Source organism: Bombina bombina, chromosome 4 (assembly GCF_027579735.1).
Source record: "Bombina bombina isolate aBomBom1 chromosome 4, aBomBom1.pri, whole genome shotgun sequence".
Classification (NCBI taxonomy): Eukaryota; Metazoa; Chordata; class Amphibia; order Anura; family Bombinatoridae; genus Bombina; species Bombina bombina.
Window position 1 is genome coordinate 848,440,658 of NC_069502.1, and position 18,039 is coordinate 848,458,696.

Sequence of the window (18,039 nt, forward strand, 5' to 3'; positions counted from 1 at the left end):
CGGGAAAGGTGGAAACACATAAGCCATCCTGAAGGTCCATGGTGCTGTCAAGGCATCTATCAGGATCGCTCCCGGATCCCTGGATCTGGACCCGTAGCGTGGAAGCTTGGCGTTCTGTCGAGACGCCATGAGATCTATCTCTGGTTTGCCCCAACGTCGAAGTATTTGGGCAAAGACCTCTGGATGAAGTTCCCACTCCCCCGGATGAAAAGTCTGACGACTTAAGAAATCCGCCTCCCAGTTCTCCACTCCCGGGATGTGGATTGCAGACAGGTGGCAAGAGTGAGACTCTGCCCAGCGAATTATCTTCGATACTTCCATCATTGCTAGGGAGCTTCTTGTCCCTCCCTGATGGTTGATATAAGCTACAGTCGTGATGTTGTCCGACTGGAACCTGATGAACCCCTGAGTTGTTAACTGGGGCCAAGCCAGAAGAGCATTGAGGACTGCTCTCAATTCCAGAATGTTTATTGGAAGGAGACTCTCCTCCTGATTCCATAGTCCCTGAGCCTTCAGAGAATTCCAGACAGCGCCCCAACCTAGTAGGCTGGCGTCTGTTGTTACAATTGACCAGTCTGGCCTGCTGAATGGCATTCCCCTGGACAGATGTGGCCGATAAAGCCACCATAGAAGAGAATTTCTGGTCTCTTGATTCAGATTTAGAGTGGGGGACAAATCTGAGTAATCCCCATTCCACTGACTTAGCATGCACAGTTGCAGTGGTCTGAGATGTAGGCGTGCAAAAGGAACTATGTCCATTGCTGCTACCATTAGTCCGATTACCTCCATGCATTGAGCTACTGACGGGTGTTGAATGGAATGAAGGACACGGCATGCATTTTGAAGTTTTGTTAACCTGTCCTCTGTCAGGTAAATCTTCATTTCTACAGAATCTATCAGAGTCCCCAGGAAGGGAACTCTTGTGAGTGGAAAGAGAGAACTTTTCTCTTCGTTCACTTTCCATCCATGCGACCTTAGAAATGCCAGTACTATCTCTGTATGAGACTTGGCAGTTTGAAAGCTTGAAGCTTGTATCAGTATGTCGTCTAAGTACGGAGCTACTGAAATTCCTCGCGGTCTTAGTACCGCCAGAAGAGTGCCCAGAACCTTTGTGAAGATTCTTGGAGCCGTAGCCAGTCCGAATGGAAGAGCTACAAACTGGTAATGCCTGTCTAAAAAGGCAAACCTTAGATACCGGTAATGACTTCTGTGAATCGGTATGTGAAGGTAAGCATCCTTTAAATCCACTGTGGTCATGTACTGACCCTCTTGGATCATGGGCAAAATTGTTCGAATAGTTTCCATCTTTAACGATGGAACTCTTAGGAATTTGTTTAGGATCTTTAAATCCAAGATTGGCCTGAAGGTTCCCTCTTTTTTGGGAACTACAAACAGATTTGAGTAAAACCCTTGTCCTTGTTCCAACCGCGGAACTGGATGGATCACTCCCATTAATAAAAGATCTTGTACGCAGCGTAGAAACGCTTCCTTCTTTGTTAGGTTTGTTGACAACCTTGACAGATGAAATCTCCCTCTTGGGGGAGAGGATTTGAAGTCCAGAAGGTATCCCTGAGATATGATCTCTAACGCCCAGGGATCCTGAACATCTCTTGCCCAAGCCTGGGCGAAGAGGGAAAGTCTGCCCCCCACTAGATCCGGTCCCGGATCGGGGGCCCTCAATTCATGCTGTCTTAGGGGCAGCAGCAGGTTTTCTGGCCTGTTTGCCCCTGTTCCAGGACTGGTTAGGTTTCCAGCCTTGTCTGTAGCGAGCAACAGCTCCTTCCTGTTTTGGTGCAGAGGAAGTTGATGCTGCTCCTGCTTTGAAATTACGAAAGGAACGAAAATTGGACTGTCTAGCCTTGGCTTTGGCCTTGTCCTGAGGCAGGGCATGACCTTTACCTCCTGTAATGTCAGCAATAATCTCTTTCAAGCCGGGCCCGAATAAGGTCTGCCCTTTGAAAGGAATATTAAGCAATTTAGATTTAGACGTAACATCAGCTGACCAGGATTTCAGCCACAGAGCTCTGCGTGCCTGAATGGCGAATCCTGAATTTTTAGCCGCAAGTTTAGTTAAATGTACTACGGCATCTGAAATAAATGAATTAGCTAACTTAAGGAATTTAAGTTTGTGTGTGATGTCATCTAGTGTGGATGATTGAAGTGTCTCTTCCAGAGACTCAAACCAAAATGCTGCTGCAGCCGTGACAGGCGCAATACATGCAAGAGGTTGCAATATAAACCCTTGTTGAACAAACATTTTCTTAAGGTAACCCTCTAATTTTTTATCCATTGGATCTGAAAAAGCACAGCTATCCTCCACTGGGATAGTGGTACGCTTAGCTAAAGTAGAAACTGCTCCCTCCACCTTAGGGACCATTTGCCATAAGTCCCGTGTGGCGGCGTCTATTGGAAACATCTTTCTGAATATAGGAGGGGGTGAGAAAGGCACACCGGGTCTATCCCACTCCTTAGTAACAATGTCAGTAAGTCTCTTAGGTATAGGAAAAACGTCAGTACTCGTCGGTACCGCAAAATATTTATCCAACCTACACATTTTTTCTGGGATTGCAACTGTGTTACAATCATTCAGAGCCGCTAATACCTCCCCTAGTAACACACGGAGGTTCTCAAGCTTAAATTTAAAATTTGAAATGTCTGAGTCCAGTTTATTTGGATCAGAACCGTCACCCACAGAATGAAGCTCTCCGTCTTCACGTTCTGCAAACTGTGACGCAGTATCAGACATGGCCCTTGCATTATCAGCGCACTCTGTTCTCACCCCAGAGTGATCACGTTTACCTCTTAGTTCTGGTAGTTTAGCCAAAACTTCAGTCATAAAAGTAGCCATATCTTGTAATGTGATTTGTAATGGCCGCCCAGATGTACTCGGCGCTACAATATCACGCACCTCCTGAGCGGGAGATGCAGGTACTGACACGTGAGGCGAGTTAGTCGGCATAACTCTCCCCTCGTTGTTTAGTGAAATATGTTCAATTTGTACAGATTGACTGTTTTTTAAAGTAGCATCAATACATTTAGTACATAAATTTCTATTGGGCTCCACTTTGGCATTAACACATATAGCACAGAGATATTCCTCTGAATCAGACATGTTTAACACACTAGCAAATAAACAGCAACTTGGAAATACTTTTCAAAGTAATTTACAAATAATATGAAAACGAACTGTGCCTTTAAGAAGCACAGAAAAAAATTATAACAGTTAAAATAATTAAGTTATAGCATCAATCTTTGTCAGAATATACAGTTTTAGCAAAGGATTGTTCCCCTCAGCAATGATAACTAACCCAGGCAGCAGAAAAAAATACACAAATAAACGTTTTTTTTGTTTTTTTTTGTTTTTTTTTATCACAGTCAATACAATCAGCACTGCTGTAATGATTACTTCCCTCAAAAAAGGCTTTGGAGATCCCTGAACTCTGTAGAGATGAACCGGATCATGCAGGAAGAAAATGAACCTCTGACTGAGTTTTTTTGATGCATAGTAAAAGCTCCAAAAACGGCCCCTCCCCCACACACATAACAGTGAGAGGGATCAGTGAACTGCTCTAATTTAAATCAAAACTATTGCCAAGTGGAAAAATAGTGCCCAAAACATTTTTTCACCCAGTACCTCAGAGAAAAAAACGTTTTTACATGCCAGCAAAAAAACGTTTTACCTCAATAATTAATTGTCATTTAAAACCTATTGCAAGTCCCTGCAAATTAGGTTAAGTCTATGTATACAGTCTAAAAACCAGGAAGTACCATTCCCCAGAAAACTGAAGTGTAAAATATACATACATGACAGCCTGATATCAGCTACATCTACTGCATTCAAGGCTGAGTTTACATTATATCGGTATGGCAGGATTTTCTCATCAATTCCATGTCAGAAAATAATAAACTGCTACATACCTCTTTGCAGATTAATCTGCCTGCTGTCCCCTGATCTGAAGTTTACCTCTCCTCAGATGGCCGAGAAACAGCAATATGATCTTAACTACTCCGGCTAAAATCATAGAAAAAACTCAGGTAGATTCTTCTTCAAATTCTACCAGAGAAGGAATAACACACTCCAGTGCTATTATAAAATAACAAACTTTTGATTGAAGATATAAAAACTAAATATATCACCATAGTCCTCTCACACATCCTATCTAGTCGTTGGGTGCAAGAGAATGACTGGGGGTGACGTAGAGGGGAGGAGCTATATAGCAACTCTGCTGGGTGAATCCTCTTGCACTTCCTGTAGGGGAGCAGTTAATATCCCAGAAGTAATGATGACCCGTGGACTGATCACACTTAACAGAAGAAATATGCAGTTAAGTAAAAAAAAAACCTGATGCCGATTAAGTGGTGTCTCAGTTGTTTAGTAAGGGATCTGGGAGGGGGAGGTATGTAGATTGTTCAGGGGGGCCTGCTACACTACAGAAAACACATTTTTAATATAAAAAAGTAAAATAAAACAATTTTTGGGGGCAAATTGGGTACTGGCAGACAGCTGCCAGTACCCAAGATGGCGGCAAATAGGTAGATGGGGATGGTTAGGGAAATGTATGGGGGGGGGATCAGGGAGGTTGTGGGGTAAGGGGGATCCATCACTGCACACTGTATGAAAAAAAATAAAAAAAAATAATAAATGCTTTTTTATTTCAGTACTGGCAGACTTTCTGCAAGTACTTAAGATGGCGATGACAATTGTGAGGTGGGGGAGGGAAGAGAGCTGTTTGAGGGGGGTCATGCGGGGATCAGGGGGTGAGATGTGTCAGGTGGGAGGCTGATCTCTACACTAAAGCTAAAAATTAACCCTACAAGCTACCTAATTAACCCCTTAACTGCTGGGCATATTACAAGTGTGGTGCGCAGCAGCATTTAACGGCCTTATTATTACCAAAAAGCAAAGCCAAAGCCATATATGTCTGCTATTTCTGAACAAAGGGGATCCTAGAGAAGCATTTACAACCATTTGTGCCATAATTGCACAAGCTGTTTGTAAATAATTTCAGTGAGAAACCTAAAATTGTGAAAAATTTAACAGTTTTTTTTATTTGATCGTATTTGGCGGTGAAATGGTGGCATGAAATATACCAAAATGGGCCTAGATTAATACTTGGGGTTGTCTACTACACTAAACTAAAGCTAAAATTAAACCTAAAAGCTCCCTAATTAACCCCTTCACTGCTGGGCATAATACACGTGTGGTGTGCAGCGGCATTTAGCGGCCTTCTAATTACCAAAAAGCAACGCCAAAGCCATATATGTCTGCTATTTCTGAACAAAGGGGATCCCAGAGAAGTATTTACAACCATTTATGCCATAATTGCATAAGTTGTTTGTAAATAAATTCAGCGAGAAACCTAAAGTTTGTGAAAAAATTTGTGAAAAAATCAACAATTTCTTTTATTTGATCGCATTTGGCGGTGAAATGGTGGCATGAAATATACCAAAATGGGCCTAGATCAATACTTTGGGATGTCTTCTAAATAAAAATATATACATGTCAAGGGATATTCAGAGATTCCTGAAAGATATCAGTGTTCCAATGTAACTAGCGCTAATTTTGAAAAAAAGTGGTTTGGAAATAGCAAAGTGCTACTTGTATTTTATGCCCTATAACTTGCAAAAAAAAGCAAAGAACATGTAAACATTGGTTATTTCTAAACTCGGTACAAAATTTAGAAACTATTTAGAATGGATTTTTTTTGGTGGTTGTAGATGTGTAAGATTTTGGGGGTCAAAGTTAGAAAAAGTGTGTTTTTTTCCATTTTTTCCTCATATTTTATAATTTTTTTATAGTAAATTATAAGATATGATGAAAATAATGATATCTTTAGAAAGTCCATTTAATGGCGAGAAAAACGGTATATAATATGTGTGGGTACAGTAAATGAGTAAGAGTAAAATTACAGCTAAACACAAACACTGCAGAAATGTAAAAATAGCCATTGTCATTAAGGGTAAGAAAATTGAAAAATGGTCCGGTCATTAAGGGGTTAATCTGTGGTCCCTAACATCGCCGCCACCTACCTACATTTATTAACCCCTAATCTGTTGTCCCCAACGTTGCCGCCACTATACTAAATGTATTAACCCCTAAACCTAAGTCTAACCCTAACTTAAATATAATTACAATAAATCTAAATAAAAATTAATATTATTACCTAAATAATTCCTATTTAAAACTAAATACTTACCTATAAAATAAACCCTAAGCTAGCTACAATATAACTAATAGTTACATTGTAGCTAGCTTAGGGTTTATTTTTATTTTACAGGCAAGTTTGTATTTATTTTATCTAGGCAGAATAGTTATTAAATAGTTATTAACTATTTACTAGCTACCTAGCTAAAATAAATACAAAAGTACCTGTAAAATAAAACCTAACCTAAGTTACAATAACACCTAGGGGTGTCAAACTCAAATTCATTGTGGGCCGCATCAGCAGTTTGGTCACCCTCAAAGGGCCGGTTGTATCTGTAGAACTATGTGTCCACTCTTTATTATCATAAATTATTGTCACTGCATTCAATTATTACTGTTAATAATAAGAATAATGGCAAGTAGATATTCAAATGTACAATTATTGAAAAATGATTTTTGGTAACAGACAGTAATTTTTTTTTTTTTAAAACATACAAATATTGCCAAACACTGTTTATTACACATATGGCAAACACAAGGCATTAACTTTTACTAGATGGCTGACATTGTTTTCCTGAGGTCAGTCCATCGATGTCTGGCGTTAGGTCTTGTGCTGTAGCAATCACCAAAGTGAATCGGCTGATTGATGAATTCAATCAACGCTTTTCTGACTTTAAAGAACAGAACTTAACCTTTACCAGCTTTGATAACCTCCATGCTGTTTTGCGGATTGCTACAGCACAAGAGAACTCTGATACGTTATACCACTGTAAAGTGACACGGAAGTGGTCAGTATATCCAAAGTTTACCGCTCAGACTTTTAAGCAGAATAATAAGCAGACCCCCCCTAATAAGCAGACCCCCCTCCCCCCCACATACATCATATGTACTTACAGTACAGGAGAGAAGGGTTCAGGCAGCCGTTGGATCTGTCACATCACAGGATGGCATGCGCTCAATATAAAAACAAGTGGAGGTTTCCTGAATGCATGTGAAGTGGAGGTTTCCTGTGTAGAACGGCCGGCGCCGCTAGAGGGCTGGCTTGTAGGCTGCCGCGCATGCGCTGAAGAGGCGGCTTTCTTGTGTCAAAAAAAAAAAAAAAGCGAGAATAAAAGGCTGGCGGCCGGCGGTGGCTACACGGGCCACATGACGAGGTCCGGCGGGCCGGATTCGGCCCGCGGGCCTTGTATTTGACACCCGTCTAACCTAACCCTGCAATTAAATAAATTAACTAAATTAAAAACAATTAAATAAATTAAATTAAATTAGCTAAAGTACAAACCCCCCACCACTAAATTACAGAAAATAATAAACAATTACAATATATTTAAACTAATTACACCTAATCTAATAGCCCTATCAAAATAAAAAAATAAAAACCTAGCCTAAACTGTCTTAAAAGGGCCTTTTGCGGGGCATTGCCCCAAAGTAATCAGCTTTTTTAACTGTAAAACAAGCCCCCCAACAGTAAAACTCACCACCCACACAACTAACCCCCCAAATAAAATACTATCTAAAAAAACCTAAGCTCCCCATTGCCCTGAAAAGGGTATTTGGATGGGCATTGCCCTTAAAAGGGCAGTTAGCTCTTTTGGGCCCAAACCCTAATCTAAAAAATAAAACCCACCCAATACACCCTTAAAAAACCCTACAACTAAACCCCTGAAGATCGACTTACTGTTCTGAAGACTGGACATCCATGCTCAAGGAAGCGACAGAAGTCTTCATCCTACCGGGCCGAATTCCTCAGCGAAGCCGGGAGAAGTCTTCATCCAAGTAGGGCGAAGTGGTCCTCCAGACGGGCAGAAGTCTTTATCCAGACAGCATCTTCTATCTTCATCCATCCGACGTGGAGTGGCTCCATCTTCAAGGCATCCGACGCGGAGCATCCTCTTCAAATGAAGTCTTCTTACTGAATGACGGTTCATTTAAGTGACGTCAGCCAAGATGGCATTCCTTAGATTCCAATTGGCTGATAGAATTCTATCAGCCAATTGGAATTAAGGTAGAAAAAATCCTATTGGCTGTTAATTTAGTTAATTTATTTAATTATAGTGTAGTGTTAGGTGTTATTGTAACTTAGGTTAGGTTTTATTTTACAGGTACTTTTGTATTTATTTTAGCTAGGTAGTAACTATTCTACCTAGTTAAAATAAATACAAACTTGCCTGTAAAATAAAAATAAACCCTAAGCTAGATACAATGTAGCTATTAGTTGTAGCTAGCTTAGGGTTTATTTTACAGGTATTTAGTTTTAAATAGGAATTATTTAGTCAATGATAGGAATTTTTAGTTAGATTTATTTTAATTATATTTAAGTTAGGGGGTGTTAGGGTTAGACTTAGGTTTAGGGGTTAATACATTTAGTATAGTGGCGGCAACATTGGGGGTGGCAGATTAGGGGTTAATAAATGTAGGTAGGTGGCGGCGATGTTAGGTACGGCAGATTAGGGGTTGATAATATTTAACTAATGTTTGCGAGGCGGGAGTGTGGCGGTTTAGGGGTTAATATGTTTATTATAGTGACGGCGACGTTGGGGGCAGCAAATTAGGGGTTAATAAGTGTAGGTAGGTTGTGGCGACATTGGGGGGGCAGATTAAGGGTTAATAAATATAATGCAGGTGTCAGCGATGTTGGGGGCAGCAGATTAGGGGTTCATAAGGATAATGTAGGTGGCAGCGTTGTCCGCAGCGGCAGATTAGGGGTTAATAAATATAATGCAGGTGTCGGCGTTGTCGGGGGCGGCAGATTAGGGTTAATAAATGTAACATTAGAGGTGTTTAGACTCAGGGTTCATGTTAGGGTGTTAGGTGTAGACATAAAATTGCGTTACTGAGTTTTACGCTGCTTTTTGGCAGGTGTTAGACTTTTTCTCAGCCAGCTCTCCCCGTTGATTCCTATGGGGAAATCGTGCACAAGCATGTACGACCAGCTCACCACTGACTTAAGCAGCGTTGGTATTGGAGCGCGGTAAGGAGCAAAATTTTGCTCAACGTTCACTTCTTGCCTTTTAATGCCGGGTTTGTAAAAACCGGTAATACCAGCGCTGCAGGTAAGTGAGCGGTGAGAGAAAACTGCTCATTAGCACCACATAGCCTCTAACGCAAAACTCGGAATCTACTCGGAATCAAACTTACTTTTATTTTACAGGTAAGTTTGTATTTATTTTAACTAGGTAGACTCATTAGTAAATAGTTATTAACTATTTACTAGCTACCTAGTTAAAATAAATACAAAGTTACCTGTAAAATAAAACCTAACCTGTATTACACTAAAACCTAACATTACACTAAAATTTTATAAATTAAATTAACAAAATACATTTATCAAAAATACAAAAAATAATAAACACTAAATTACACAAAATAAAAAATAAATTATCAAATATTGAAACTAATTACACCTAATCTAATATCCCTATCAAAATAAAAAAGCCCCCCCAAAATAAAAAAAAACCCTAGCCTACACTAAACTGCCAATGGCCCTTAAAAGGGCCTTTTGCGGGGCATTGCCCCAAAGAAATCAGCTCTTTTACCTGTAAAAAAAAATACAAACAACCCCCCAACAGTAAAATCCACCACCCACACAACTAACCCCCCAATAAAAAAACCTACCTAAAAGACCTAAGCTCCCCATTGCCCTGAAAAGGGCATTTGGATGGGCATTGCCCTTAAAAGGACATTTAGCTCTTTTATGTTTCCAAAGTCCCTAATCTAAAAATAAAACCCACCCAATGAACCCTTAAAAAAACCTAACACTAACCCCCGAAGATCCACTTACAGTTTTTGAAGACCAGACATCCATCCTCATCCAGTCAGGAGAAGTCTTCATCCAATCGGCAAGAAGTCCTCAACAAAGCAGGGAGAAGTCTTCATCCAAGCGGCAAGAAGTCGTCCTCCAGGCGGCAGAAGTCTTCATCCAGACGACATCTTCTATCTTCATCCTTCCGACGTGGAGCGGCTCCATCTTCAAGACATCCGGCGTGGAGCATCCTCTTCTTTCGCTGGCTCTTGAAGAATGAAGTTTCCTTTAAATGACGTCATCCAAGATGGCGTCCCTTGAATTCTGATTGGCTGATAGAATTCTATCAGCCAATCGGAATTAAAGGGTACAAAATCCTATTGGCTGATGATAAAATCAGACAATAGGATTGAGCTCACATTCTATTGTCGAATATGGTCCGAGGACCAACCAAATTCCGCTGCTGTTGTGGCCGCCCCTACCCTGAATAAATGTGGTGCAATGCGCGAGGAGTCGAGACCAGCCCGTTGTGCCACTCTCCCCAATATTTTTCTAAATTGAAACCGCTTCAATGGCTCCCCGTGCGCGTGAATCAGAAACTTGGGCGATCCTCCTGGTCGTACTTCCACATACGATACCAACTGCAATGGACAGCAGGCCACCCCTGGTTATCCTGGAAGGAAAAGCCAGACCCTGCATTCTTCTTGGTCTGTCTTAGACCTCAGGATGAACAAAAGAACCAAATCATCCATACTGGAAAGCGTACAGTCTGCAAAAGAAAGCCACTGCTGAAAGCCTGGACACTACTATATCCAGATGCCCCAGCCGCATCTGTGAAAAGGTGCAATGCCTGATTTGACACTGGATCGCCTCTCCACAAGCATATGCCATTAAAGTCCTGCAAGAACCTCTCCCATACCTGCAGGTCTGCCACCAGATTCCCCGTGACTCTGATGCATGATGTTGCTTTCTTACCACCCCTCAGCTGTCTTTCCAATCTTTTCTGGAAAATCATACCCTATGGGATAACTTTCCCTGCAAAGTTTAGAAGACCCAATAGGGATTGCAACTCCTTCAGCGAGGCAATTGTCCTAGCGGTTGCCAACATTTTGCCACCCTTTTCCTTAGGTAACCTGCATTCCATTGCTACAGAGTCTATCTCAATACCCAGGAATGTCAGGCACATGCACGGACCTTCCGTCTTCTCCTCTGCTAAAGGGACCCTAAACATGTTCACCATAAACCTCATGACGTACATCAAAGAAGCAAACTCCTTCGTACTAGGGGCTCCTACCAACAGGAAATCATCCGAGTAATGGGCGATCCCACTTTCCCCGAGGCTGAAACTACTGCCCAGTGTAAGAAAGAGCTAAATGCCTCAAAGTAGGCACAAGATATGGAGCAACCCATGGGTAGACGACAACGTCCACATAATATTCATCCTCTGTCATGGATTTCCTTATTCCTTTCTGTCCCTTTAATTTTTACCTGTGCTCACACCTAGCAAGGTTATTTAAAGCCTGGACACGCCTCCCTCCCTGCTTCAGTATTGTTTCCAGTTTAGCATACAGCTTCACAGACCTGCAGCAGGGGTTTTCCTCTCTCTGTTCAAGTCTAACTATCTGAAGGTATTTAAACCTTTTCTAATACGGAGCCTACTAGAGCAACTGAAAGAGACTTATATGCTAAGTCTGAACATTTCTAATTTGGATTAACAAACACCGCTGCTGCATTATATTCCTGCTTAATTGCCTCTGGCAGATCAAGTGTTTTCCAAACCGCAACTGCAGTCTCATCCGATATAAGTTGTGAACTTTATAACTTAGTACAGACGCTTAACTTACATTGGACCACACTCACAGGATACCTCCTCATATTCCTCTTCACACGCTTCAGGAGTAGCGTGATAAACTTCAGACTGAACTTTTGTGAGTAACGCTACAGCACAGCACTTAATACCTGCTCCACCCATCTGCCTGTCAGCTCTCACAAACAGCACAGCTATCAGCGTGTATCACACTTCAATTGACTAACAGTCTGCTGCATCTGTACTGACTTAACGCTCCTTCTGTGTACTCAGTGACTATCAGGAAAAGTGTATCCCATCCACGGTGCGTTTGGTTAACAACTGCTGTGCAACCTGATTCAGAAATACTGATAAGGAATTTAAATCAAATAGTAACTTCCAGCTGCCATACAGACAGATACATTGTAACTTCCTCATTGTATCTTAAAGTAAGGCATACAATCATATATTTTCCGCAGTTGAGATCCACAACCACATTCAGCTCATTACATAATACTGAAGCCTATAAAAATGGATCCAGCGGAATTACCTAAAATTGTTTATACTCTTTCCCAGAGGGTGGATCAGCTAAGTCATGGCTTTAGAGAATTACAAGTCCAAAATGAGACACTCAACAATATAATAAAAGACTCAATGGGTAAATCAGCCACACCAGAGGCTACCCCAGAACCCCAAGTCTCTATGCCCGACAAATTCCATGGGGACAGGGCTATGTTCTCTCAGTTCAAAAACTCCTGTAATCTCCTTTTCAGTCTAAAACCTAAAACCTACGCAACTGAACGAATTAAGGTTTTAACGGTCATTTCTTTTCTGCGAGGTGAACCCCGCAAGTGGGCTGACTCATTCTTTGAGCAAGATCATCCTATTTTAACATCACTGGAAGATTTCTTCAAGGAAATGGCAATTCTTTATCAAGATATTAACACTCAGCTTACTGCAGAGACTACAATGAGATCTCTTAAACAAGGGAAAAAGCAGGTGGAGGAATATTTAAGTGAGTTCAAGCAATACAGTAAAGATACTGAGTGGAGCGATATTGCCCTTAGGAATCAGTATCGTCTAGGTCTAAATGATGCCCTTAAAGATGAACTCGCTCGCATAGAGCTTCCTAGGTCCTTGGAAGGACTAATCACACGTAAGTATTCAGATTGATAGAAGGTTGAGAGAACGCAAATCAGAAAAACAAGGTATGGATACTACCACAAGACCCTCTTCTACTTACCAAAAACCTACAGTCACTCAAACCTCAGAACCTATGGATTTGGGATTCACTAGAGGCCCTTTACAACCAGAAGAAAGGAATTGCAGACGCATAAACAACCTCTGCATGTATTGTGCTTCAAATGCACATACTGTAAGAGAGTGTCCTATCTTACAAAGGCAGAAGAAACGTAAGTCCTTCAGAAAAACCACATGCTTAACCACTAATGTTAACCAAGTTGCTTACTGCTCTTTATCTCTTACCTTACAGTGGGATCTACACCAGCAAATCAGTGAAGCCATCATCGACTCTGGGGCACATTCTTCCTATATTGATTCTGTTTTTGTCACTATAAATAAAATACCCACTGTGTTGAAAGCAAGACCTGTGTCCATTAGAGTTATTGATGGTAATACAATTAGTTCCGGTCCTATTACACACCAAACTATTCCCATCAAGGTTTCCACGTCAAGTGCACACACTGAATTCATATCCTTTGATGTGATAAATTCTCCCATGTTTCCCTTGGTGCTTGGTCTACAATGGTTACAGACACATCAACCCACCATACATTGGGATCGCCTTGAAGTCGAATTCCTCTCAGATTATTGCAAGAACACCTGTTTTCAACACTCCTTGATTTGTTCTATAAATCCTACTGGAAGAATTATTCCTTCTGACTATCAAGATTTTCAAGATGTATTCAGTGAAAAGGAAGCAGAGTCCCTTCCTCCACATCGCCCGTACGACTGTCCTATTCAACTACTTCCAGGTGCTTCCATTCCTTACGGGCACATATACCCTCTATCACAGCCTGAACTAGATCACCTCAAAACTTACCTTTCAGAGAATTTAAGGAAAGGCTTTATACAACCCTCTTCTTCCCCTGCCGGGGCCGGCATTTTCTTCTTCAGAAATAAGGACAACTCCCTACGCCCTATAATTGATTATAGGGAACTTAATAAACGGACAGTCAAGAACCGCTATCCCTTACCTCTAATTCCCGAACTCATCGAACGTCTCAGTCAAGCCACCATATCCACTAAATTAGACCTACGTGGAGCCTATAATCTCGTCAGGATCAGAAAAGGAGACGAGTGGCTCACCGCCTTCAGAACAAGATATGGGCTCTACGAGTATAAGGTGATGCCTTTCGGGCTCTGTAATGCCCCGGCAACGTTCCAATATCTAATAAACGATATATTCCGTGATCTCCTTGACATCTGTGTAGTTGTATATTTGGACGACATTCTGATATACTCTACCAACATCATTGAACATGTACAACACGTCCGTTGGGTGCTCTCTCGCCTTAGACAACACCGACTTTTTGCCAAATTGGAAAAGTGCATCTTCCATACCTCTGTTATTACTTTCCTGGGTTATACTATCACTCCCACAGGAATTCAGATGGATGATTCAAAGGTGCAAACTATTAAAAACTGGCCCATACCTTCCTCTAAAAAGGACCTGCAAAAATTCCTCGGTTTTTCCAATTATTATAGGAAATTCATCAAGAATTATTCCTCTCTTACTAAGCCTCTAACTTCTCTTACAAGCGTTAATACTACCTTCCACTGGACACCTCAAACACAGGCTATTTTCGAACACCTTAAGGATGTTTTCACTAAAGCACCGATTCTTACGTTTCCAGACCCTGATGCCCATTATGTACTTGAAGTTGACGCCTCCAACTACGCTCTAGGGTCCATTTTGTCTCAACGTAAAACTCCAGAAGATCCACTCCACCCTGTTGCCTTCTTTTCACGAGTAATGACACCAGCCGAATATAACTACCCTGTAGGCGAAAAGGAGTTGTTAGTGATCAAGGTCTCATTAGAACACTGGAGACATCTCCTAGAGGGAAGTAAATTTCCGATACTAATATATACGGACCACAAAAATCTGGAATACCTTCTGACTAACCGTACCTTATCCTCCAGACAGCTAAGATGGAGTTTATTCCTATCAAGGTTTGATTTCCATATAACCTACAGACCAGGGAGTAAGAACGGGAAAGCGGATGCCTTGTCCAGAAAAGATACCAATCCTCATCAATCCGATACTCCTGGTACAGTCATTCCAGCTGAGCATTTCATTACTCTATCTCCTACTTATCCTGAAGTCCTTAAACTCCTACAACAGAAGGATACTTCCATTCCTAAGCTTAAACTCACACTGGGACAAGATGGTCTCTATTACCACCAAGGACGTCTTTATGTACCACCTTCCCTTCGAGACAATTTGTTGAAAGAACATCATGACTCACCGATGGCAGGACATCTTGGAATCCACAAAACCTATGATCTTCTTTCACGTACGTACTGGTGGCCTGCTATTAGAACTTCTGTGCAAAGATATGTTCAATCTTGCCACATATGTACAGTTTCCAAGACTGATAAAAGACCTCCTTTCGGATTACTCTTACCATTACAGATACCAGACCGACCGTGGCAAACCATAGGAATGGATTTCATCGTTGAACTTCTATTGTCACTTGGTTACAACACCATACTTGTTGTTGTTGATCATCTTACCAAGATGGCCCATTTCCTCCCATATCATAAGCTCCCAACTTCATCAGAACTTGCAGTTCTTTTCTTGAATAACATCGTCAAATTACACGGCCTCCCTGATTCCATTGTAACTGATAGAGGTAGTCAATTCACCTCTCGTTTTTGGAAAAAATTATGTGACACTATGCAAGTAGAACTCCGATTCTCCTCCTCATTTCACCCCCAATCAAATGGCCAAACAGAGAGAATAAATCAATGGCTCGAACAGTATATTCGTTCTTATTGTTCCAACCATCAAGACCAGTGGGCTAATACCCTTGCTATGGCTGAATATGCATACAACAATTCTACAAGTTCCACTACTTCCAAGACACCATTTTTTGCGAATTATGCTTTTCACCCTTGTTTCCAACTTCACCCTCGGACAGATTCAAACTGTCCCAAGGTTGATGACATCACTAAGGATCTACAGGATCTTTTCAAAGAACTCAAGAGGCATATAGCTGATGCTCAGGCTCATCAGAGACGTTACTATAACCTCTGAAGACGTCAACCACCTTCCTATAAAATAGGTGATCTGGTTTGGCTGTCGACCAAGAATATAAAACTGAAAACCCCCAGCAAGAAACTTAGTGCTGTCTTCATTGGTCCTTATCCTATCACAAAGATTGTGAACCAAAATGCTGTTACCTTGGATCTGCCTTCTACTTTTCGACTTCATCCCACCTTCCACGTCTCTTTGTTAAAACCTCATTGTGAAACCAGACAGGTGGCCAGCCAGGTTCCTCCTATGATCTTACAGGATTCGGACACGGAATACGAAGTTGATGCCATCCTGGACTCGTATTTACCGTGGATCTCTTCAATACCTAATCCGTTGGAAGGGATTCTCTGAGGAGAATGACTCTTGGCAACCTTCCTCGAATGTTCATGCTCCCAAATTGGTATCCCTATTTCACAGGAGGAATCCAGAACGACCTAGATTCGTAGCTGCGGGGCACCTACCCCCCGTATGTCATGGATTTCCTTATTCCTTTCTGTCCCTTTAATTTTTACCTGTGCTCACACCTAGCAAGGTTATTTAAAGCCTGGACACGCCTCCCTCCCTGCTTCAGTATTGTTTCCAGTTTAGCATACAGCTTCACAGACCTGCTGCAGGGATTTTCCTCTCTCTGTTCAAGTCTAACTATCTGAAGGTATTTAAACCTTTTCTAATACGGAGCCTACTAGAGCAACTGAAAGAGACTTAAAGGCTAAGTCTGAACATTTCTAATTTGGATTAACAAACACCGCTGCTGCATTATATTCCTGCTTAATTGCCTCTGGCAGATCAAGTGTTTTCCAAACCGCAACTGCAGTCTCATCCGATATAAGTTGTGAACTTTATAACTTTGTACAGACGCTTAACTTACATTGGACCACACTCACAGGATACCTCCTCATATTCCTCTTCACACGCTTCAGGAGTAGCGTGATAAACTTCAGACTGAACTTTTGTGAGTAACGCTACAGCACAGCACTTAATACCTGCTCCACCCATCTGCCTGTCAGCTCTCACAAACAGCACAGCTATCAGTGTGTATCACACTTCAATTGATTAACAGCCTGCTGCATCTGTACTGACTTAACGCTCCTTCTGTGTACTCAGTGACTATCAGGAAAAGTGTATCCCATCCACGGTGCGTTTGGTTAACAACTGCTGTGCAACCTGATTCAGAAATACTGATCAGGAATTTAAATCAAATAGTAACTTTCAGCTGCCATACAGACAGATACATTGTAACTTCCTCATTGTATCTTAAAGTAAGGCATACAATCATATATTTTCCGCAGTTGAGATCCACAACCACATTCAGCTCATTACATCCTCAAACCAGCACCCCATCAACCTGAAGGAAGACCGGTGAATAGGGAGTAAGTGAAATGCGGACTCAATGTCCAATTTCACCATTAAAGCACCAGGCCCAACTCCCCGCACTATGTTCAACGCATCATCAAATGACTGGTAATGCACTGAACTCAATTCCGGAGGGATAACATCGTTCACCGAATTTCCTACAGGATAGGATAAGTGCTTTATAAATCTAAACTTACCCATCTCCTTTTTGGGAACCACCCCCAACAAGGGTAACACCAAATCTGGAAAAGACAAGTCTGGAAAGGGTCCCTCATAGGGTGCCACTACAACTGTAGCGTATATATTTAAAATAAGTGTGATAAAATAGGGTGTTACTATACCTGTAGTTTATTATATATTTAAAATATTTTTATATATTTAGGACAGCAGTCCATAAAAATACAGTATTGCTACACCTGTAAGTTAAATATTTATATAAAAGCAAACTTACAAAATAGGGTGTTGCTACATCTGTAGCTTAAAAAATAAATAGACTGCCCTCTGGGCACGCTTATAACCTAGTTAAAATATAATGCATATCTGGCCTGTTAAGGGCCCTGAGGACTGGGGTTGAGAAACACTGATTTAAAAGCTATCCTTTTTCTGTAACTTTCACCAAGTTTAATTAAATATGTTTAATTAGATACACAGCACATTTAGCCATGTAATATATGAAATCAAAGGCCTTTAAATATTAAAAAATGGTGAGTTCCATCGTTATATAATTTGTG

At 41.2% G+C, this 18,039-nt stretch overlaps 1 protein-coding gene and 1 long non-coding RNA gene across 1 annotated transcript; one reads left to right on the plus strand and one right to left on the minus strand.

Annotated features, from left to right (window-relative positions):
• LOC128657274 (gastrula zinc finger protein XlCGF26.1-like) overlaps positions 1-18,039 on the minus strand; it is a 422,529-nt gene that overhangs the window by 331,337 nt on the left and 73,153 nt on the right.
• LOC128657276 (uncharacterized) lies at positions 13,008-13,277 on the plus strand. Its single transcript, XR_008402099.1, has 2 exons — positions 13,008-13,085; positions 13,166-13,277. It is a non-coding gene; the product is annotated as an uncharacterized LOC128657276 (long non-coding RNA).